This window comes from Narcine bancroftii, chromosome 9 (genome assembly GCF_036971445.1).
Source record: "Narcine bancroftii isolate sNarBan1 chromosome 9, sNarBan1.hap1, whole genome shotgun sequence".
Lineage (NCBI taxonomy): Eukaryota > Metazoa > Chordata > Chondrichthyes > Torpediniformes > Narcinidae > Narcine > Narcine bancroftii.
The window spans coordinates 83,863,587-83,887,625 of record NC_091477.1 but is presented as its reverse complement, the minus strand read 5'-3'; the positions used below and the strand labels follow the sequence as shown (position 1 = coordinate 83,887,625).

The following is a 24,039-nucleotide window of genomic DNA, read 5'->3' as shown; positions in this document are numbered from 1 at the left end:
AGCTTTGATCTCCTTTCCTGAAAAGGATATACATATCATTGAAGTATAACAACAAAAATTCACTATATGGATTCCTGGGATATATGGTGATGTTAGAAACAGAATTACCTTTAAAGAAATTGCTCGAGACAAAAATTGAGAACAAAGAACATTTATTATACAACAATGCAAAGTTGGGTGCTTCCCCTTACCCTGGGAATACACACATACACTGGGGCTCACCCAACTTTTATACAGTTTATCTCAGTATAGGAATAACCCCTCCTTACATTCTTCTGCCTCCTGCTGGAGAGGTATGGCATTAGGCAATCCTGCCTGCCTACGTGCTGTTTCTGTGCACTTGGAGGACCAGGGGGTATCCTGTCGGTGTCTTCTCATGTCATTATCCCCATTGTCCTTATTCATAACCTTGCCCTTGTCCCCATTCACACCTTTCCAACTCTCGGAAGGGCTACAGTCCCTTCATATGCAGAGTTCGCTAATCCTGTCTAGGGTTTACTAATTAAATATGCATAACTTGATAAATCTGTGTATGGCTTACTAATTATATATGTAGAACTGGCTAATACTGTCTAAGGTTTTCTAATTATTTATGCAAGCTTTGCTAATTCTATCTGGGGCTTGGAGACCCTTATCTCGTTCAGACTAACTCTACTTCTATCATCAATTGTCTGTCCTTATCTCCTTCAGTTAGTGAACTTGCTGATTCTCTAGGAGATTCTTATCTTACTCAGACAGTGTCAGCTTCCTGCCTTCTAATATCCATGTCTCATGTTGTTTGTACTGGCTTCATTCATTTACTTATGTATCAATTTTATTTTCTTCATTTCTTCATGTTCATATTGCAATATCAGTTTTTCTCATCTCTCACAGTGAGGAGGAAGGGATTAGATAGATTCTGCCTTTATTCTCTAGACTTTGGGAAAATGAGAGATCTCAATGGATCAAAAAATTCTTACAAGGCTCAATTGGTGGACAAAGTGGCTGTTCCCTTGGCTGAACCAGGTGTCACTTTCTCAAAATAATGGGTAAAACATTCAGGATGCAAATTAGAGAAATGCTACATGTTGAAACTTTTTTCTGAATTAGCTCCCTGAAGAGGTGTGGAGCCTTTGAGCCTTCTAAATAGACAGTGATCGATTTCTGCATATTAAGAAAATCAAGAAATGTAGGGATATTCCAGGGAGCTAAAGTGGAAGATTAGTCATCATTTTGATGATGAGTGGGGCAGACCTAAAGGTACTGATAGTGACTCTTGCACCATGTTCCTACTGAGACACGTGTGTGGCAAACAGATCAAATTTACAACAGATCCAACATCTCAAATAGCAGGTTCCCAAGTGACCGTCTGGGCAAGCATTCCTGTCTTGGTGACGGAGCAGGCATGAGGAAGAATCGATTACAGACACAGACAGTTTATTAGGGTGAGAGGGGTGTTGGTGGCAAGGAAATGTAAAATGCAGCATTGTAGCTTTGATCTATGTTCAGTTAGCATAGATTGAAGAGTTGGCATTGGTTGCTGACATGAATAATAGCATACTTGTTGTCTGCAAATATTAGCATCTAGGATCACTGACTCAATGATTGGGGGAGGGATCTGTTAAAGCTCAAGCCTCATTCTTCATTATCTGTTGTGTGGCATCCCAGTAGTGTGAACCCCCCCCCATCATGGCCTGTAACCAAACTTTAAACAATGCACAAGCACCGCCTTCGTGTTATTTTTATCTTTAGTGTGTTATTGTTTCCCCTGTGAAGGAGGAAATTGAACCTCTGCTGATCATTTCTCATTCATAGATTGATAAAGTGCTTTTAGATGTTCTGAGATGGTGAAAGGTTTTTCTGAATTCAATCCCTTTGTTTTCCTCTGCACAATCTGGCAGCAGGGAAAACTTGACATGCAAACCCTGCAGAAGGTTGTAATTCTGGAAGGACACCTTCAAACTGAAGGTTCAGTATGAACTCTTGTATAATTGGAATGATCCTGGTTCTACATCAAGATTGTCTGGTGGTAGAACAGAACTGTGCCTGCCATAATAGTGTCACATTTAACCACAATCAATATGGTGTTCTCCCCTTGTAAAATGAACATTTCCAGTATTGCTGCATTACTGTTATCAACTGTTACTCACTATGCACATTGTGGGTTTTTTTCTTTCACTCCAGGCTGTTTCTTCCACTCCTGGCACCATGTGATATTACTTCTATTACAATAAAGAAACTTGGGTTCTTTTTTTAAAATAACTAGATTTATTAACTAAGCAACCAGCACAAAAAAACAGAACACACACATTCCAGACCTCATGGGAAGGCATCCATCAACTAAAGATGCAACAACATTCACCAGATGCTACACACTCTGTCTCCAGCTCCTCCTGGTGGTAGCACTCTATTACTACATTTATTTATTTGTTTTTATTATTTATTTACATATTTCTTGAAGAAACATCACACGGTACCAAGGGTGGAAGAAACAGCTAGGAGTGGAAGAAACAGCAAAGCTCTGAAAAAAAAGTGTGCGTAGTGAGTTACAGTCAATATCAGCAGTGAAAATATGGAGGGTTTGAAAACTCCTAATGCTGTAAATTGGACTGGAAATAATGATCAGAAGTGGAGACTGTTCATGCTTTACCTGCAAGTGATTGGAATTGATAGCCAGCTGGATACACAGAAGATTGCAATGCTACTTAATGCGGCGGGACCTCAAGCTTGAGAGGTTTTCAACACATTTGTTTTAGCTGAGGCAGAAAACCAGAGCAAATTCAACAAGATTATCAAGATGTTTGATAAACACTGTTCAGCAAAGAAAAAAACAAAACTTTCAAGAGGAATGTGTTTCGCATGTGAATGCAGCTGCAGGAAGAAAGCATTGATATTTTTTTAACAGACTTAAAACTAAACACAATAACATGCAACTTTGGACCACTGCAAGATTCAATGATCAGATTGTGTTCGGGATTATTGATAAGAAAGTGAGAGTGAGGTTGCTGCAAAAGATAGTCCTTACCTTAGCTGGAGCTGTGAAGATATGCCATGCCAGTGAATTAGCTCTACAGCATGTGAAAAAGTTTAATGATAGTGTACACACACGCAAACAAAAAAATTATATACAGGATCCAACAAAAAGATGGAGAGACATTCAATTGTAAACAATATAGCACTAAACATGCGCCAAAGCAATGCCCAGCTTTTGGAAAAGTCTGTAACAAGTGCAAAGGGCAGAATCCTCATGCAAAGCAATGTTTTTCCAAAAGAAAACAGAAGTAAAATTGAACACAACACAGAGACACTATAGAAAAATCTGTACGCACCAAAGAAGAAACTGTTTTCAGTGTGGTGGCCCACCACCAGCCTACTGCAGGGGGCAACCTCTGTACATGCAGGAGTGTAAGGGGACAGGACAACACCTGGCCGGCTGCTAATCGTCGGCCTGAAAGGATCAAGCCCCACCCGGTCGGGTGTCAATCATCCTCCGGGATATAAGCCTAAGCCGGCCTCCCGAAGCTCACTACAGCTACAGCCAGCCTGGCTCTGTGGAAGTCTTTGTGGATTAAAGCCTATTGTACAATCTTTACCTTGTATGTGTCTGATTCTGGCTAACAGCGCACCACAATTTAATCCACAAAATTTTCCCATGGCTGTCATGGAAAAACTCCTGAGCACAGGGAACCTCAAAGTCGACCCACTCCACCCGGAAGCCCAGACACGCTTTGAGATCTGGCAGCATGCGATCGAGGCAAACATCGAGGCACACGAAGGTGACATCCTGGACTCAGATCAGAAGAGGTTGGTCCTACTCTGGTCAAAACTGGGTCCCCACACCTTCCAGGCAACCAAAGGTTGCTCCACATACAAGAGCGCAATGGACACTTTCGAGAACTTGTAGAAGCCCCCCATGAATGCGGTCTGTGCAAGGTACTGTTGGAATCTAGGGGTTAAAACAGTATGAAATAAATGATTAATCAATAAGTTTATTTGTACTGCATGAGTCAGGGAAAGAGGAATGTGGCTAAGTGGCTGTCACAGCATGGAGCAAAGTTGGCTGAACAAAATTGGCTGCTCCCAAGATACAGGGAGAGGATATGCATAAAACGATTTAGGAGGAATGCTCAACTGAAGGAGGTGGGAAGTAGCACAGGAGACACAGGCCAGATCAGAACAAAGAATGGCCCGCAAGAATCAAAGGGAATGGAAAACCAGTCTAGGAGGAAGATTAAGGCACGAGGAGGTGTTAAAGAGAACAGCAGAAATTGGCCAGACAGGGACCAAATGGTGATTAGAAATATCTGGGGATGAATTAATTTCAGATCTAAACAACAGGATAGTCTGGCCTGGAGGATTAACATGGGAATGCTACACCCCAGAAATCTGCAAAACAGGAGATGACTTGTGATAACCCTTATGCAAAAAGATCTAGCAAAGGAAGCCAACTTTTGTTCTGTATGATAAGGTTGAGCTATATAAACTGTAGAGACTGGACAGTAGAGGTCAGTCTCGGGGAGTAGCTCACTGGCAGGTGACCTATGAACTAACAGACTGACCCAGAGCTCTGTTAAGTTTTATTCTTGTGCTGTGCTGTGCTGTGTGGTGTAATAAACTGACTGTTGAACCGAATACCTTCTCCTATCACTTCATTCAACGAACGCGCTGGACTCAGTTCACACATAGACTAAATTAAGAGTAAATAAATTAAAGCCAGAGTCCAACAGTACCTCCTCAACACCCGAGCCCAGCAACACTGGGAGATGGCTGAGTCTTATCTGGGACACTTGCGAGAGTTGGCCCGACCGTGTCTGGCTGAACTGGGGACAGGTGCAGAGGAGGTCGAGAGGCTGATTCAGGACACCTTCGTCTGAGGGCTACACTCAAGGGCCATCCGGTAGAAGCAGCTGGAAGACAATATCTACCCCCTAAGTACTGTGGGTTCTGGTGTGGGTCAGATAGACGATTGTGCCAAAATTGCCCAGCTAAGAACCAGTATTGTTCCTGATGCGGCAAGAAAGGCCACTTTGCAAAAGTGTGCCTCTCAAAACCAGCCGGCAGCTTAGCGGCTCTATATGAACTCCCCACCTTCCCCATGGACCCCTCCACGTGCACGTGCCGGGTGGCACTATTGTGCCAGCGATGACTTCCGCCTTCCCCGACTTTGACATTGCAACATCCTGCCTCTCCAGCGAATGTCGCAGCTTGTGCCCCAAGCACCTGCACCAGCCCCCGCCCTCGCGAGCGCCACTCGCCAAAAACTACAGCAACGTCACTTCTGGATCACAGCGTGACATCACTGCCACCGGCTGCGATAATGTCACTGTCCCTGGCATGACGGACATGGCTGGGGAAGGAGGCGAGCCATGCAGTGGGCCCCCAAGTGCTGCCACCATCTTGGGCCAGGCAGCGGCCGACACAGAGGGCCCCCAATGATCTTGAGAGTGACGTGGTCAACATGTGCGATGACCAGGCCGCCCTATTGACGCTCTCCATGCCTCCAGGTGCCATCGGCTGCCTCATACAGCACCCAGCAAATGACGTTGACGTGGTCAACATGGGCGATGACCAGTCCACGTTACTGATGCTCCCCATGCCTCCGGATGTTATCGGCTACCGCACGCCACCCTCCACTACCGATGTCAACATGATCAACATGGGCAATGACCAGGCTGCCCTATCGATGCTCCCAATGTCTCCGGAACCCATAAATCGCTGCACACAGCTGGAGAGTGATGACTCCGACTCCAAGACGGTCCTGGCAGCCACCACGCTGACCAGGGACATCCCTCATGACCTCAGGCGCTCGATGATGGGCGTGCAAGTCAACAGGCAGCTAACGAAGTGCCTCATTCACCCGAGTGTAGCCCACTCCTAAGATTAAAAGTCCACCCCACCACCTGCTCGATCGCCCTTGCTGCAAGGATAAGCCTGTTGGTACCCTCGGGCATTGCTCAGCCGATATAACTGTGGGAGGAGTGACTTACACAGGGTTCAGGCTGCTGGTCATGTCCAAACTCTGCGCCCCAATCCTACTAGGCATAGATTTCCAGTGCCACCTGCAGAGTGTCACCGTTGCCTTCGGGGGGGCCCCAACCTCCACTCACATTACATAGCACACCAACCTACCAGCCCCAGCCAACCTGTGTCCTCTGCCACTGGCGCTCTTCCCACATTCTGAGCTAGGCTGCAAGCCAATCGCTGCCAGAAGTAGGCGCTATTGCTCCGCAGACAGAGAATTCATCGAGGCGGAGGTACGGTGACTCTTGGCGGAAGGCATCATAGAGCCCAGTAACAGTCCTTGGAGAGCCCAAGTCCTGGTGGTCAAAGGGGGAAGTAAGCAGAGGATGGTCGTGGATTACAGCCAGACCATTAATCTGTATACCCAGCTGGATGCCTACGCTTGCCGAGGATTGCCGACATGGTCAACGAGATAGGCCACTACTGGGTTTTCTCCACGATTGACCTGAAGTCGGCATATCACCAAATCCCCATCCACTCAAAGGACAAGCCCTACACCGCCTTTGAGCCGGACGGGCGCCTGTACCAGTTCCACCGAGTTCCCTTTGGGGTCATGAACGGGGTCTCTGTTTTCCAGTGGGAGATGGATCGCATGGTAGACTAGCACAAGCTGAAGACGACATTCTCGTATCTCGATAATGTCACAATCTGTGGCCGTGACCAGCAGGACCATGATGCTAACCTGGAAACATTCCACCAGATGGCCAGGGAGCTGAACCTCACTTACAACAAGGAGAAGTGTGTGTTTAGCACCAACTGCCTCTCCATCCTGGGGTACATCGTGGCCTCATGGAATCATCGGCCCAGATCAAGAAAGGATGTGCCCATTAATGGAGTTACCCCTCCCCCTCACGCTAAAGGCCCTCCTCAGGTGCCTTGGCCTGTTCTCTTATTACTCGCAGTAAGTCTCTCACTTCTCGAACAAGGTCCGCCCACTGTCCCAAGCTACAACTTTTCCCCTCCAACCCGAGGTGCAGTTAGCCTTCATCCACATCAGGCAAGACATCGCGGATGCCACGATGCAGGCTGTGGATGCGGACTCCCCCTTCCAGGTGGAGAGCGATGCCTCCGAAGTGGCCCTCACTGCTACCTTGAACCAAGGGGGGGTGCCCCGATGCTTTCTTCTCCAGGACCCTCCAGGGCTCCGAGCTAGGGCACTCCGCCATTGAAAACGTGGCCCAGGCGATTGTGGAAGTTGTCTGCCACTGGCGCCACTACCTGGCTGTCAGGAGATTCACCCTCCTCACAGACTAGTGGGCTGAGGCATTCATGTTTAACACTACCCACAAGAGCAAGATCAAGAACAACAAGATCCTGCGCTGGAGAATCAAGCTGGCAACCTACAGCTACAAAATCAAGTACCGCGCTGGGATGTTTAATGACACCCCCGATGCCCTCTCTCGCACCTGTGCATCTATACATGATGACGGGCTGCAGGCACTGCATGAATCCCTCTACCATGCGGGTGTCACCAGGTGGTATCATTTCATTAAGTCCCGAAACCTGCCGTATACCATCAGGGACATTGGGGACATGACCGAGGCCTGTCAGGTCTGCGCGGAGTGTAAACCCCGCTTCTTCCGCCCACCCCAGGCCCATGTTATAAAGGCTACTCGGCCTTTCGAGCATCTCGGTATGGACTTCAAAGGGCCCCTGCCTTCCACGAACCAAAACTTCTACTTCCTCACGGTTGTGGACGAGTACTCACACATCCATTTCACTATCCCTTGCCCGGACACCTCCACGGCCACTGTCATCAGGACCCCGGGGCAGATTTTCACCATGTTTGGCTACCCCTCCTTCATCCACAGCAACTGAGGGTCAAGTTTCATGAGTGACGAGCTGCGCCAGTACCTGTCAGCGAGGGGCATCACGACCATTTGCACGATGAGCTATAACCTGAGAGGCAATGGCCAAGTGGAATGCGAGAACGGGGTGGTCTGGAAGGAAGTCCTCCTGGGTCTCAGGTCAAAAGGGTGGGCCGTTGAGTACTGGCAGGATGCCCTGCTCGAGGCGCTCCATGCCATTAGGTCGCTGCTGTGCACGGCTACCAATGAGACCCCTCTCGAATGTCTGTTCTCATTCCCCAGGAGTTCGGCGACTGGAATATCCCTCCCAGCATGGCTCACGTCCCTGGGACCGATGCTTCTGCGTAAGCATGTACGGACACACAAGGCTGAAGCCTTGGTTGAGCAGGTCTTCCTCCTACTCGCGAACCAGTTCATCAGTGGCAGGGAGAACACCGTCTCAACCAGGGACCTGGCACCAGCAGGAGCCCCCACCACACCTCACCACCCTCCAGCCCCGGACAATGCTAACCGGGCATATATCCTGTCCCCAGGCAGCTATGGGGCATGCAGTACCTCCTTGACCACCAGGGGCCCGATTCAGCCTTGGGAGTTGAACGCAACCCCCCACCCATCAAATACGACCCTCATACATCGACCCCGGCCCCTCCTGGCCACCACTCTGTGCAGCACCACACCAGCCACACAGACCCCTGCTGCCAGCCCCCCTACTTCCCCTCCCATCAGTGACCAGGAGCCAGTCCTATGACGGTCACAGAGACCCCAACAGCCGCCGGATCGTCTCAACCTGTAAATATTGTATTTATATAGTGGGAGCGATTCCTTGCTACTGCCCCCACCTCCGGGAGAATTTTAAAGAAGGGGTGAATGTGGTGGTACACCACCGGCCTATTGCAGGGGACAACCTCTGTACCTGCAGGAGTGTAAGGGGACAGGACAACACCTGGCCAGCTTTCCCTTCTGTTGGCCTGAAGGGATCAAGCCCCACCCGTTTGGGTGTCAATCACCCTGCAGGATATAAGCCTGCGCCAGCCTCCCAAAGCTCACTCAGAGTTCTGCAGCTACAGGCAGCCTGGGTCTGTGGAAGTCTTTGTGGATTAAAGCCTATTGTACAGTCTTTACCTTGTGTGGGTCTGATTCTGGCTAACAGCGCACCACACTCAGTGATACACTTTTCATGGGCATGGTGGTGCAGGAAGTGAACAGTATTGAGCAGGATAAATGGCATGTATCATTGTATACAAATAGAACAAATATTCATTTCAAGTTAGACACAGGGGCAAAGGTCAATTTGATCTCTAAGTGTGACTTCAGGGCAATGAAGATAAAGCCATACATCCATAGTGCTCAAAGCATACAATGGACAGAGCATCAACATGAAAGGTACATGTAAACTCAAGGTGAAAGATAAAGATAAAGAGAACCACCTTATGTTCACAGTAGTCCCAGATAGACATGAATCACTGGTGAAAAAGCATGTGAAAACTTGAACTTAGTCAAGAGGGTGTATCTCATTAACAGTGACCATGCACAGAACAGCATAGAGGAAATAGTGTATCAATCTCCCGATATCTTCATGGGGTTTGGAGTTCTACCATTCACCTATGAGATACAGTAATAAGAGGATACACAGCCAATAGTGCTTGCTCCAAGGTGGGTTCCAGCACCACTAAAAAGAAAAGCTCAAGCAGGAACTTGACTGAATAATGGCACTAGGGGTCATAAAGAAAGTGGAGGAGCCCACAGAATGGGTGAATTCTATGGTATGTGTCAAAAATAAGTGTGACCTACACATGTGCATGGACCCAAAAGACCTAAATGCCAATATAAAGAGGGAACATTATCAGAGTCCAACCCGGGATGAAATTACCAGTGAGAATGCTGGTGCAAAGTTTTTCCACTAACTTGGATGCATCCCAGCACTTCAGGCAAATAAAACTGCCTGATGATAGCACAAAATACAGAACATTTAATAACTATTTAGCTGATACTCCTGTCTGAGGATGCCTTTTGAAATCTCCTCAGCTCGGGAAGTGTTCCACAGGACAATGGAGCACAACATAGAAGGCATAAATGGGGTATATGTGTACGTGGATGACATGATCATATGGGAAACTACACAAAAACAACACAAATCTCAAAGTTCTACAATGCATCCAGAAGTATGGATTAAAGTTACACAGATAAAAATTACAGTTTGGTGTGAAGGAAATCACTTTTTTGGGAGATAAACTGTCAGAGGCAGGTGTTAAGCCAGACAAGAGCAAGGTGAAAGCAATTTTAGAAATACACAGATGCACTGACAAAAGAAGGCATATTGAGAATACTGGGAATGACCAAACCTGTCTTCCAAAACAATATACCTGAGGGAGTTGTTACAGGACAAATGTAAATTCAAGTGTGTGGCTTCTGGGGAATGTTGCATCTTGCAAATGTTGTTTGTCTTTAGTGGATTCAGGATGGATGCCTTCCCATGAGGTCTGCATGTGTGTGTTCTGTTTTTAGTACTGGGTCCTTAGTTAATAAATCTAGTTGTTTTAAAAAGAACCCAAGTTTTTTTAAAATTATAATAGGAGAAACATCACACACCTGTTCAGGTTAGAGAGAGACAGAGAGGACAGGCTGAAATTCCTTAGTTTTAGAAGAAAGCAGAGATTTTGCTGCACACTCTTGATCATCAGATCAATATGCTTGACCCATAGCAGTTCATAGGTGCTATTTATACCTGAGGTTGTTAAGCTATCTACTCTTTCTATTTCAGAACCATTAATATGAATAGGGGTGAGGATTATACCCCTCTCCACCTGTCAAGTGTAGGATGCACTGCTCATCATCTGCCCCTATGAGTGAAGATGTAACAACATGAATCTCATCACCATCAACCTCAAGACTTTTCTTAAAACATCGATTCTCTCAAACTCAGGAATGCAGACCGTATCATATTGTAATCACTTTAGCAAATCTCTTCTGCTCTTTTGACAGCACCTCTTCAATCTTTGATTTCTATGGCATGAAACGTCATGCACAGGAGTAGATGAGTTATCTCATCTCCAGATGAAACCAAACTGACTTTAGAAATAAAATAGGTGAGTCAAAATCTAGGAACTCTTAATTTAGCAGGTCTGTGGAATAACCTCCACCACATGAGTTGGAGCGGACCACCCCTACCTTCTGCAGGTCAATTTTGGATGAGCAATAAAAGTTGGCCTCTTCAGAATTCCCCACATCCCATTCACTGGTTTAAAAAAAACACTGCAAAACCTGAAACGATTACAGGAAAAAGTGATTCTTCCAATATTCCAAGCTTGCAGGATAGCATAAAGGCACTGAAGATATAGATCCCATGGTCTAAAATTGCTATATCATATTAAATGTTCAGCTTACTGAAGAGACCCAACAAAAAGACTTGGTCACCCCAGCCCAGTAACCCTCCAAAGAAATTTTGGAATCAGTGTTTAAGATAGTGAGTTTGGAGATATGTCACTGGAATTACTTGTGTCCCCACGACAAACCGCTTGCTGAACTACCTAATGAGAAACAATTCATTAAAGTTTGTTTGAATTGATGGCTGTATTTTGATTTGTTTAGGAGATTGGCTGGGAGACCAGAAGAGAGGAGTCATGTCAGTTTTAAATGACAGATGTGGACTAGTGGGATCAATGGGAACTGATCTCTTCGTCATGTTGATGACTGACAACGGGATAGAAAGCTACGTATCTAAGTATGCCAGCAACTGATAGCCAGTGTTGGAAGCAGGATAGGCAGATTTTTAAAAAAATACAATGCAAGTAATTAAATAGACAGCAAATAGATTTTAATATATGTAAATTGGCCATGAAGCCATCTCTGGTTTTACTCAGTCAAAGTCCAAAGTAATAAGGGGTTTAGGTTCATGAACCCTTAAAATGTCTTGGACAGATAATGAAAGTGTTAATGAAATGTAGATTTTTCATCTGGAGGTCTGGGTATATGAGGATATACATTACAATGCAGCCAGACCAAGCCCAGATTTAAAGCACTCTGAGCTCTATATTCCACTTATAGGAATATTTATTAGAGGGTGGAATGCAAATATATTAGAATGATAAAATATGAAGGGAATCTTAAACCATTATGGTTTATTCCTCTGGAACATAGGAGATTATAGGGCAGTTTTATTGATGAGATGGAGGAAAGCGATTAATCTGGTCAGGAAAATACAGCAGCAGGAAACATAAATGATGTTACAGCCAGGTCTTCTGCCAGTGATTTGTGGAAACAGTTCAATAAGCAAAGGGGTTACATGTTTCTATTTCTCTTCCACTGATGCCAATTATTATGTTTGGAATCTGACGTGGATACCCTTCCTTTAAACAAAATTAATGAATGGTGTAGGGCAGAGTACATCGTTGCAGAATCAGATTCAAGATTCCTTTATTGTCATATAATAAAGCAGGTGTAATATTACATGAATTGCCTTTAGTCTGCTGAAAGGCAGATAAAGATTCACCATCTGCAGGAATTGCCCGACACCCTTTACGTTCTGAGAAAAAGCAGCATGAGTGTTCCCCCAGAGTCACTGAGTATCCGTGGATTTTCCTCCATCACTCCAGCAGCCTCTGCAGCCACCCAGACTGCAGTCCAAACTGCCGGCATCCCGAGCTCCAGATCCAAACCTTCAGCACGATCATGAAGCCTTCAGAGCCTTCAGCACCCTTTCGCATCCTGGTTCCGATACCTAGTACCACTTTAGTCAGTCTCGAGCCAATCTGCAATAGTACCTAGCCTGGTGTGAGTCCTTAGATCGCCAGCAGCTCGCAGAATGCGTGGGTTCCTCGCCTTGAATCACAAAAAGCCCACCGCCTATGAGTTCTTCCGCCTCAAACCCCTTCACTGGTCTGTCGCCGTGGTGCCAGTCAGGTTGTCTTCTCCACTTCTCCCTTTCAAACAAGGGGTGTCCTCCCCGATTTTAGGTGCTTTGCGCTCATCCTCTGCTTCCCTAGAGTCTGCAAAACCTTGAGGCTTCTGCTGAACACAGGCACCATCATCTTGGTCCAAGATCCCATGGTCACAAGATATTAAAATAAGCCCCCGTCAGCCCCTTTGCCATTTGAAGTCTGTACGGAGTCGTCGATCATTGGTCTGGGTGGTAAAACCCTGAAGAGGAACACTGTGTCTCCGCCCTCCGCTTTCCATAGGTCTGAACCAGCGGCAGTACTGCTGTTGCAGCAGTTCTGGCAGTGCCAACATTTTTTTTGAATGACGTTGAATGTTCATGTAAATCTGGTCTGAAAACCATGTAAGCCATGATCATTTTCTCAATGTATGATTGATTTGTGTTACTTTTAACAGCACCAATCATTGATAGATGGTTTACTGGAGGATTTCAGTTATCGGGAGAGACAAATTCCATATAATTCCTACTCAAGAATGATTTTGGTTTCTGGTGAAAGTTTTGTTGTTTTCTCCCTGAATAAGGCTTGCTTCATTTCTCTCACTCCAAATGCTTGATGCCCCCTGGTGGTAATCACATCTCAATGACTTCGCAACACACCAGTTACTTACTAAATGGTTATTTACATTTTTGTTCTTTGGTTCAGCGGGCATGTGCTTTTATGTTTTTTTAAAAACTTGTGATTGGTAAAAATCAGGTACTTTGTTAAAACTTCCCTTTAGAGACTGAAAGTTATCATGCCCTCTTCAAAACTGCAACTAAATAAACATAGCTATAAAGAATCACTGCAGACTAGTTCAAGCCTATTATCCATTATTTCTACAATGTATTTAATTACCTTCATGCAATTGCTTTGGTTTTATAACCCTCATTTCTTATTCATTTTATCAATTATAAATTTGACACTTCCTCACATTACCATTGATTCCATGTGAGCATGTGAGTGGAAACGTCCAATCATTAATAACAACAAAAGCCTGCGTTTTACAGTTGGATGCCCTTTATCCATATTTGTCCACTGCAGTACGACTGACATAAACACATCTCCGCTGAATCCAGAAGGCTTAACTTGCGATAGCAGGCAGACACACTGCTCCACACCAAGGCCTCAGTTGAAGCAGAGCCTGGGATGGAGTAATGGGTGACTGCCCAAAACAACTCCTGCCCACAGAACACCTCTGGAAAGTTGAACTCCAACTCTGACATTCACAAACATTGAAGCACTATTACAAATCACATTTTAAAAAAAAGTTAAAATAACAATTAAAAGCATCAAATGGCTTGAAAATAATAAAAATGGAGCTTATTTTATTCTTTGGTTTCTTTCCCATGGCCCTACAATGGCTTGGAGTTCCTAAACTCATCACAACTTCATAGAGGATAAAAGCATACATTTTCTCAGTATGAATGCTGGGAATCTCTGCAAGATCCAGTGAGGCTGCTGGCTTCCACGGGGACTGAAGAGCAAGTAGTCCATGGACCTACCAAATTATTTGGAACTTTACTTTTGTACAGGAATGGTGAAACGTATTGGCATTAGGTGAAATTCCTTCTAGTAAAATCCAAATATGTCCCATTACACTCCAAAATGGAGTTATTAACTCTTGTTCTATCCAACAGCAATAGCTTATTTCTTTTAAATAAATTTACCTTCTTGTCTCTCATATGTTTTTGCATGGTTAGTTTAAAAAAAACCATTTTTTTCATGATTACTCTAACTGTGGAAAGCTTTTTTGTATATATTATTTCTAAAGAGAAAATATTTGGAGACAAATGCAACATTGACACATATTTATACACTTTCAACATCATAGAGCATATTATGAGCAGGAAATTTGTGCAGATGAACAAAGGCTTGGTCAATGGAGATTTTATGGATTGTTGTAAATGAAGGGAGGGAAATAAAGGGAGAGATTTTCAGAATGTAAGGCATGGACATCACTGATATAGTGATTAAAAGGTTCAGGAGAAATAATGAATTAAATTTGACCCACTCAGTGATCCTGTTTTCTGATGAGAAACTCTTGCACACCAATGTCTATATTTTCTTAGAAAATTAAGAATGTTCAGCATATCGTCCATGTCACTCAACAATTTCTGGAGATGGAACATTGAAACATACCAGCCAGATGCACCACTGCATGATATGGGTACGGTTCTGCCCAAGATAGAAAGAAGCTACAAAAGGCAATGATTGTAGGTCAGAACTTCACATAAACCTCTCTCCCCTCGATCTACACATCCTGCTCGCTCTTTTCTCCCTCCTTCGATCATTGAGAAGGATCAAGAATGTGAACACATGCATCAAAAAAGCTTGAAGACCATCTCTTTGTCACAGCCATCAGGCAACAGGACAACCCCTATAACAGTGCTTTTGTGCTACCCTTGCAATATTCCAATTGATCTTTTTCATTGTAGCTCTACGCTCTGTAACTGGTCTTTTGGCCTGTTATTTTGTACGATGAATATAAGTATTGACTTACTGGTCCATTTACAGTAACCTCTCACTGTACCAGGTCCAATATGAAAATAAACTTGAAATTCAACTTAAACTTAATGATCTCTTTTGTTTGCAAACAGTGCAAAGTGTTGAGCCTTCGGTTAATTAAGGAAGCAACTATATTTCTATTAGGCCCCTAAAGAATTTTCTTTTAAATGGCTTGTTTTCTTGGTGCACTGCAAAGTAATGCATTCAAGGGATAGCTCAAGGCTGCACATTATTGATTTTTCACACCTTCAGTTGCACAGTTCCTGTCACGATATTTTTGAATTGCACCATGTGCCATGGAGAATGGAATAAACCTGTCCCAAAGCTTTCCTGTTCAGCATGAATTCAGCAATCCTTTGAACCCCTAAACCTATAAAACTTTAATTTGCATTTGGATCAAAAATTGGTTCTGCAGCTCCTGTTTGCTCATTCAAATGAAAAATCATCTCATAAAATATAACCATTCAATGCAAGCAAATGTATTTATCAGCTTGTTCAAAGCACAGATTTCCAATCTGTAATCTGAACCAGTGTAATCACAAGGAAACAATGGTTTATTGATGTATTGCCTAATAGTCAGATCAACAAACAAATCTTTAAACATTTGAATTCTAGCTCCAATACTGATCATTATATTTATCCTATATGTGGATTAGATTCATTGCGGCATCACGTGGAAATTTAACTGTCAATGTAAAAATGGTAATGCAGCAATACTAGAAATGTTCATTTTAAATGGGGAAAGCACCACATTGATTGTGGTCAAGTGTGACAATATTATGGCAGCCACAGTTCTGTTCTACGACCAACCAGGATCCTTCCAATTATGCACGAGTTCATACTGAACATAATTAATTGTTCCTCCTGAAGAAAGCACCAACTTCAGTTTAAAGGTATCCTTGTGGAATTGTGTAATTACAGTGAGACATGGAGTTCAAAATCCTTTCAGAATTATAACTTTCTGCAAGGTTTACATGACAAGTTTTTTCCTGCTGCCAGATTGTGCAGAGGAAAACAATCTGAATTCAGAAAGACATTTCACTATCTCAGAACATCCAGAAGCACTTTATCAATCTATGAATGAGAAATGATCAGTAAAGGTTTAATTTCCTCCTTCACAGGGGAAAAAAAAAATTACACACTGAACATAAAAAAAATAACATGAGGGCAGTGTTTAAAGTTTAGTTACAGGGTACGATCGGGGTTTCACACTACTGGGATGCTACACAACAGATAATGAAGAATGAGGCTTGAGCTTTAACAGATCCCTCCCCCAATCATTGAGTCAGTGATCCTAGATGCTAATATTTGCAGACAACAAGTATGCTATTATTCATGTCAGCAACCAATGCCAACTGTTCAATCTATGCTAACTGAACATAGATCAAAGCTACAATGCTGCATTTTACATTTCCTTGCCACCAACACCCCTCTCACCCTAATAAACTGTCTGTGTCTGTAACAGATCCTTCAGAACCTTGGTTTTATATTTTACACACTGATGACAAACCTCATGCCTGCTCCATCACCAAGACAGGAACCCTTCATGATATAACCCATCTTAGTACAGCTGGGAATCCTCATCTGCAAATTTGTCACCCATAGGTTTCTTCCAGTCACCCTCCCATCTTCAAACTTACTTTTTTTCCCTCATTCATTTCAACTTACCCAAAGTTCCCCTTCCCATTGCTCTGTCTCACACTAAATCTCGCACATTCATAATTTCTACCCTTTCTGAACTATAGCGAGACCCTGTATGGCAAGTCAACAATGTTAAATTCAGGAAGCTCTTATACCCAAGATCCTTTGGGAGCCCTGGTTGCCATTGGCTCACTCATGAATCCCATTCCCAATTCCTGGTTCCCATGAGCCAGTCTTCAGTAGCCCGCAATGTGGGGTGACTCTAAGTCCCTCTTTAGTCCGCTACTATGATCTCTGTCGTCCTCCAGGCTTTCTGTTCTGGGGGGAGGGGGGTAGGGAGGGAGGGAGTTCTCCCACTTTGGTGCCCTGAGGTCCCCAAGCCGGCAACAGTCATGAATGGATGCCACCATCATGGGTATGAACCTCCAAGGGTTCAAGTTCAAATTTATTAGTTCAACCTGAAGAAACAGCATTCTCTGGTCCTTGGTGTAAAACATGCAAGCACTCAAACAGACATAACACACATGCAGACAAACAATACACACGCAGGAAAGATATACATATATTAAAAAAATATTGTTCGGTTGATATGAGAATTTCAGATGGTTTGTGTGAGCCGTTCCTTTGTCAGTTCAGCATTCTCATTGCCCATGGAAAGAAGCTGTTTTTCAGCCTGGTGGTGCTGGCTCTGATCCTCCTGTATTTCTTTCCTGATAGGAGTAGCTGAAAGATGCTGTGTGTGGGGTGGAAGGGGCCCTCAATGATGTTGCACACCCTCTTCAGGCAACGATCCCAGTAGATCACATCAATGGGGGGAGGAAGGAGACTACAGCGATCCTCTCTGCCACTCTCATGGTCCTGTGGATTGACCTCCAATCCAATTCTCTACAGAAACCGTACCACTGTCGGTGTTTTAAAAAAAAACACACTACCAGCCTCTTTTACAGGCTGTTTAAAACCAATATGGGTTGATGGCATAATGACTGAGCTGTATGACCCCGCAGAAGAATGCCGTGTCTCTGCTTTCTGCTTCCCTGAATCTCTACTGGCAACAACACTGCCATTACAGCACCTGTAGTGGGGCTGCCATTTTGCTATATTCAAGGAAAAAATGAGGTGGAATGTTGACAAGTAATTTGGTCACCTATGTTGGACTCTGGCTTTAACTTACTCTTAATTTAGTCTATGTGTAGTCTGAGTCCAGCGCGTTCTTTGAATGAAGTGATAGGAGAAGGTATTCGGTTCAACAGTCAATTTATTACACAGCACAAGAATAAAACTTAACAGAGCTCTGGGTCAGTCTGTTAGTTCATAGGTCACCTGCCAGTGAGCTACTCCCCGAGACTGACCCCTATTGTCCAGTTGGTTCAGTTTATATAGGTCAACCTTATCATACAGAACAAAAGTTGGCTTCCTTTGCTAGATTTCATTATCATACAGAACAAAAGTTGTCTTCCTTTGCTAGATCTTTTTGCATAAGGGTTATCACAAGTCATCTCCTGTTTTGCAGATATCTGGGGTGTAGCACTCCCATGTTAATCCTCCTGGCCAGACTATCCCATTGTGTTGATCAGAAATTAATTCATCCCCAGATATCTCTAATCACCATTCTGTTCTTGTCCTGCCAATTTCTGCTGTTCTCTTTAACACCTCCTCCTGCCTTAATCTTCCTCCTAGACTGGTTTTCCATTCCCTTTGATTCTTGCGGGCCATTCTTTGTTCTGATCTGGCCTGTGTCTCCTGTGCTACTTCCCACCTCCTTCAGTTGAGCATTCCTCCTAAATCGTTTTATGCATATCCTCTCCCTGTATCTTGGGAGCAGCCAATTTTGTTCAGCCAACTTTGCTCCATGCTGTGACAGCCACTTAGCCACATTCCTCTTTCCCTGACTCATGCAGTACAAATGAACTTATTGATTAATCATTTATTTCTTACTGTTTTAACCCCTAGATTCCATGCAGTAAATATACACTTATTAATTTATCATTTATTTCATACTGTTTTAACCCCTAGATTCCAACAGTCCCCCTTTTGGTCTCATGAAAATGAGACCAATCACCAGTTAATTTATTAGATAGTAAAGAGCCCTTATTGAATTTAACATCATACACTTGTCCATTATGCACACACTTACGTCCTGTGTGAGCCCCCACACAGTGTTCAGGAAAGTTAGTCCAATCAGTAAAGTACTGCTCTTTTTCGTTGTGCGACCCCCAGGCCGAGTGCACACACTTTGTACAGTGGTTTTCTACTCCAGCCCCTTCAAGGGCTCGGAATACCAGTACCCATAGTCCCCACATAGTATTCATCCCAGCTTCTTTCGTTGTTTTGATGCCAACAACTTGATTATGCCGTCAACCACTGAAACACAGTCACTGTAGTCCAATAGTCTCTTTAAAAAGGACTTTAAGTGTTCTTAGTCCGTGGTTGCTTCACAGGTTCTCAGTCACCTCCGTTCGAATCTGTTCCAGTGTCCGTGTCGGTGGGTCCGTTGCTGCACACTGACTCCAATGATACCACGTCTCGCCTTTTCCTTGTAGTCGAACCGCGTGGGACGTCCTCTCCACCACTCTGTAGGGTCCTGTCCACCTGGGCTCCGACCACTTTCTTTTGATGACCTTTAGCAGAACCCACTCCGCGACTGAAGGTATCGGTGTTTCCCCTTCTCTGATGGGACTTGTGACCTGTTGTGAAAAATCTGACACCAGAGCCGTTAGTTTTTCATAATAAAGCTTGCATCCCATTGAGCTTACCTCATTCTTCGTTGTCTGAATTCCGGCTCCCGGTCCTGGAAACTGGTGCCCTGTTTGTAGTTCATATGGAGTAAATCCTGTCACAGAACTTACCGAACTCCTTACTGACATTAATGCCAGGGGCAACGCATCCACCCAATTTAGTTTGGTCCGTGCCTGTACTTTCCCGATCTTACTTTTTATTGTTTGGTTCATCCTCTCCACTATTTTCTGCCATGTTAATGCCTTCATGGGTAAACGTAACATTTGAAGCATTCAGTATCTTTTCTAGTCTCGTCTGCCTTAACGAAGTCATTGTAAATGCTGTGGAGCTCACAAATGCTACAATACTATGTGTTGTTAATACTGTCAGGCCATGTCCCATTACTATGTGTGCCACCTTTTGTAGAATCTTTGCTACTCCTGCTGCATGTCTTGTACATGGTGGGTGTCTGTCTTCCGTTGGGTCTAGTGTGATACTCCCATACATGAGCACACATCTTCCACCCCCTTTTTTTCTGAAAAAGAACACCATCAATTGTGTGTGCTTTTTCAGAAACATCCAAAAAGAAAGGTAGTTTATAATTTGGAATCGCCAAATCTATAGCTGTTGTAAGAGCTTGCTTCAATAGAATAAAACTCATCTCAGCCTGTGGAGTCCAATCAAGTGTAGCTCCCAGATTCCTCATCCCCTGCTCATTCACCAAAGTTCGCAGTGGATGTGTCAACTCACCATACGATGGGATAAACTGCCTACTATAACCTGACAAACCCAAAAACAAAAGCATCTCCTTTACTGTCTTTGGTTTTGGATGATGTAGTCTTGCATCTGCCAAATGGGGGTGTAATCTGACAGTTCGAAGGTTATGGGATCAACCTGCTGACAAAAACCCACATCTGCTGATCCCACTGACCACAGGTTCTCAGGGAGAGAGTCTAGCATAGGGGCTGAGTCGGGGTGATCCATCTTCTCCCTACCATGAAATCGTTCAATCTGTCTATGCTCAAGGAGGACTTGATCATATGTAATGGACCAAATTCTGTATGCCTGAGCAGATGAGGAGAACTGCACTGTCGGTATTTGGGTGTCAGACCAGTCCCTTAGGGACTTCAAGTTCCGACACATCGGTCCCAAATCTTTTGCCTGATGAGTAGTGCCAATTGCAAGGGTGACATGAGGAATGGCCTCACCTGCCATCTCATACCATTCCAGCTGCTCAGATGTCAGTGCCACCGCAGCGGCCACTCCCTCCTTTCCTATCACTATGTAGTCCGAATTAATTTCCCATTGCCTGCCCTCTACCTCTTCATAAAGGGCATGCTGATACATTTCATCCCCATCCCTATCGTAAAAGAGGGTCATATGGGGAGGGTCCGAGGGAGGGGTATACGGGTGTAACGACTGGATCCACGGCTTCCATTGATTATAAAGCCTTAGCAGCCCTCCCTTCTGTGGGTCCTCAGGTTGCAGCAGCCCCCAGTAAATGTCAGCCCATTGTCCCTCAGACGCGGATCCTCCAGCTGCCGCCAACAACATCTGAGAACTGGAATGCAGTGTAGTTACTGAACAGTTCATAGAATATCCATTTGGAAAGGTAATCTCTATTCCGCTGGGTCCACAAAGGATCGATGCTCCGCACTTGACCAACAGGTCTCTGCCCAAAAGATTGGTAGGGCACCTGGCTGACAAAATGTATTGATGTGTAAACGTCTGTCCTGCCACAGAAGTGACTAGTGGTGTAGAAAACGGCAGATTTTCTGGTGTACCCGAGAACCCTATCAGCTGGACGCTAGAGGATGATGTTTTATCTTGAAATTCAGTGCCAGTCAGTGTTGAAAATCTGGCTCCCGTATCCACTAAAAAGGATACTTCCATGTCCATAACTTTAATCTGCAGGAAAGGGTCTGCCAACCTAGCCTGCTCGTGGGTGCTCGGGCTCCGTCACTGTGGGCAATACTGCTCCTCCTCTGTCAGCAAAGGGAATTGTCTCTTTGGAGCTAAAGCCGCATGGGGTGCCTGATGTACCGGGGGTGGCACTGACGATCTCTGGGACTGGACCCAATGCTCATTTTGTGGTGGTCCATATCCCCTTCCCCCAGTGTCCCGAGGATCCCAAGCCAGGGGGCAGTCTCTCTTCCAGTGTCCTGGCTGACCGCATACAAAGCATACGGCTGGCTGCATTCGTGGAGCACCCCGACCTCTCCCTCTTACTCGGAATCCCCCCATTGGACCTCCCATTCTGGCCACATAGGTGGGACCCGGTGCCCAATATGGGGCCGGGTGCCAACTCATATTATTCCCTTGTGGTGGCTGCGTTGGCTGCTGAATCATCTGGTTTGCACCCTTTGAGGAAATCTTTTTTACCTCGTTTGCCTTTTTTCTAGCCTCTTCCAATTGAAGCTTAAGGAGTTGCACTTGTGCCGACTCCATAGTATGTTTGTCCTCCTTTTGCTTAGCCCTGTAACGTTTCATGTGATGGGTCAAATGTTTTTCCCATTGCTCACTCGAGCAGCCAGGAATATCAGGGTTATTCTCTAATGCCTCCCTAACTACAGCTGGCAGTCCACTCGTTACTGCAGCCCTAAAGAGTGTAGTCTGCAAGGGATCTGTGGCTGGGTGTACTCCTGCCTTATCAGTCCAACTCTCCCTACACTGACTCAAAAAAGTCGAGATCTCCTCATCCTCCTTTATGGAAAAGGTCAGGGACTGCATGACACCGGGGGAAAGGGGACTGGACTGTGATTTAACTGTGTGTTGCAGCTTGTCTGCTAACATTAGCATATGTATCATCGAACTTGTGAGTTGCAGCCTGTCTGTGTACATTAGCATATGTATTAACTCTCTCTCTCTCTGTTACATGTACAATCCTGACTACCATTCTGTCTGTCTTTGTCCCACCATGTCCTTTGTGCTATCGCTTCAAAACTCCTGTCTTTAATACCTGTGTAGGCTAAGATACAAATTAGATGTACTCCACTAAAGCTGTTTAATTCCCCTGGTCCGTATTGGGATCCCTTATATCCCATTATGACTATACATTAAATCTATGCCCTGTCTACATTCTAAAGGAGCTGAATTGTAACCTCTGCTGCCCCTATTCCAGGGGGGCTTAAAACATTAACGAACAATATTCCAAAGAAATTAGTAAACAACAATGAACCATACATGTAAAGCTCATTAAAAACAGCATTAAAATACAATAAGAACTGAATAAAGCACAATAAATGTCAAGCTCATTGAAAACTGCAATAAAATACAACAATAACTGAATAATCAAAAGACAAGTAAAATACAACAATAACTGAGGAAAACTGCAATAAAATACAACAATAACTGAAAAATCAAAAGACAAGTAAAATACAACAATAACTGAATAAACCATTAAAGAAACGAAAAAAAATGTTAAATTACGGCACTTTGTAACAATCTGACTTTCCTTTGTGTTAGTGTAAAAATTGTAAAATGAAACACAAACCATATTTGCATGGGTTTTGAATATGTTAGACCTTATTAAAATGCAGTTGGAGCTGCTTGTCTGTATGGGGCACAACCCTCCAATTTGTTAGATTGAGTACATAACAGACATTGCAGCACAAGAGCCCCTGCAAGAGAACTTGAAACATATTCAACCTTTAGTTCTGCCTTAAGTAAAATGCCTTGTGCCACAGCTCACAGGAGCTGGCCTTATTTAAAACAGTCTGTAAAACAGGCACCAAAAAAAAGTTAAAAGATGTTCTTATGAAGATTGCACACGCAATAATTTAAGTACAGGCTAGTTTCTATAATATTCCACTTAAAAGTTCTGCTGCATGAATCCTGGAGCTTGTGGAGTCATTATTGAATCAAGAAATATTGGTGCCATGCCAATCTCATTCTAACATGCCAATTTCTCCAGTCCTTAAGTCAAGATGTACTGAATAGCATCTGGTACAAGATCTGTGAGTTCTTAATGATATTATTATTCTTATGCACCCAATTGTTCTGAACTATGCCACCAATTTAAATCATATTCCACCTATTGCAGTACTCACACAGCACCATAGACCAGTTCGCAGGTTTATTTCTCCATTAAGCTGAATCCAGTTGCGCAGGGTTTACCTCCGTGATTATTTACAATGTAACTTCCGCACTACCGGATTTAAATATAAACCTGATGAATGGGGGAAAGTTATCATGAATTAAATAACAGCGGCAATACAGAGAAATTGTGCTGAGGCATTAATTTCACTCCAGAGGAAAATGCACCAGAGAAATGAATGATTAAACTTATAGGAATCCCCATAGGAATCCCCAGAGGTATCTTTATTCTCCAGAGGTGGGTGATCTTTAAACTCACGGACCTTGACTGCTGAATGTGTAGAAGAAATGTATTAAATGTGTTGATAGGGCTCCATACCTCTAACTGCAAGACAAGAGCCTGAAGCCTCAATTTCAAG

The 24,039-nt window shown here is 44.2% G+C and overlaps 1 long non-coding RNA gene across 1 annotated transcript in view; it reads left to right on the top strand.

Annotated features, from left to right (window-relative positions):
• LOC138743010 (uncharacterized) overlaps positions 1-11,331 on the top strand; it is a 64,171-nt gene extending 52,840 nt beyond the window's left edge. Inside the window, exon 4 of the long non-coding RNA XR_011344590.1 lies at positions 10,570-11,331. This is a non-coding gene — a long non-coding RNA (uncharacterized lncRNA). The remainder of the gene's footprint in view (positions 1-10,569) is intronic.
• The last annotated feature ends 12,708 nt before the right edge of the window (positions 11,332-24,039 follow it).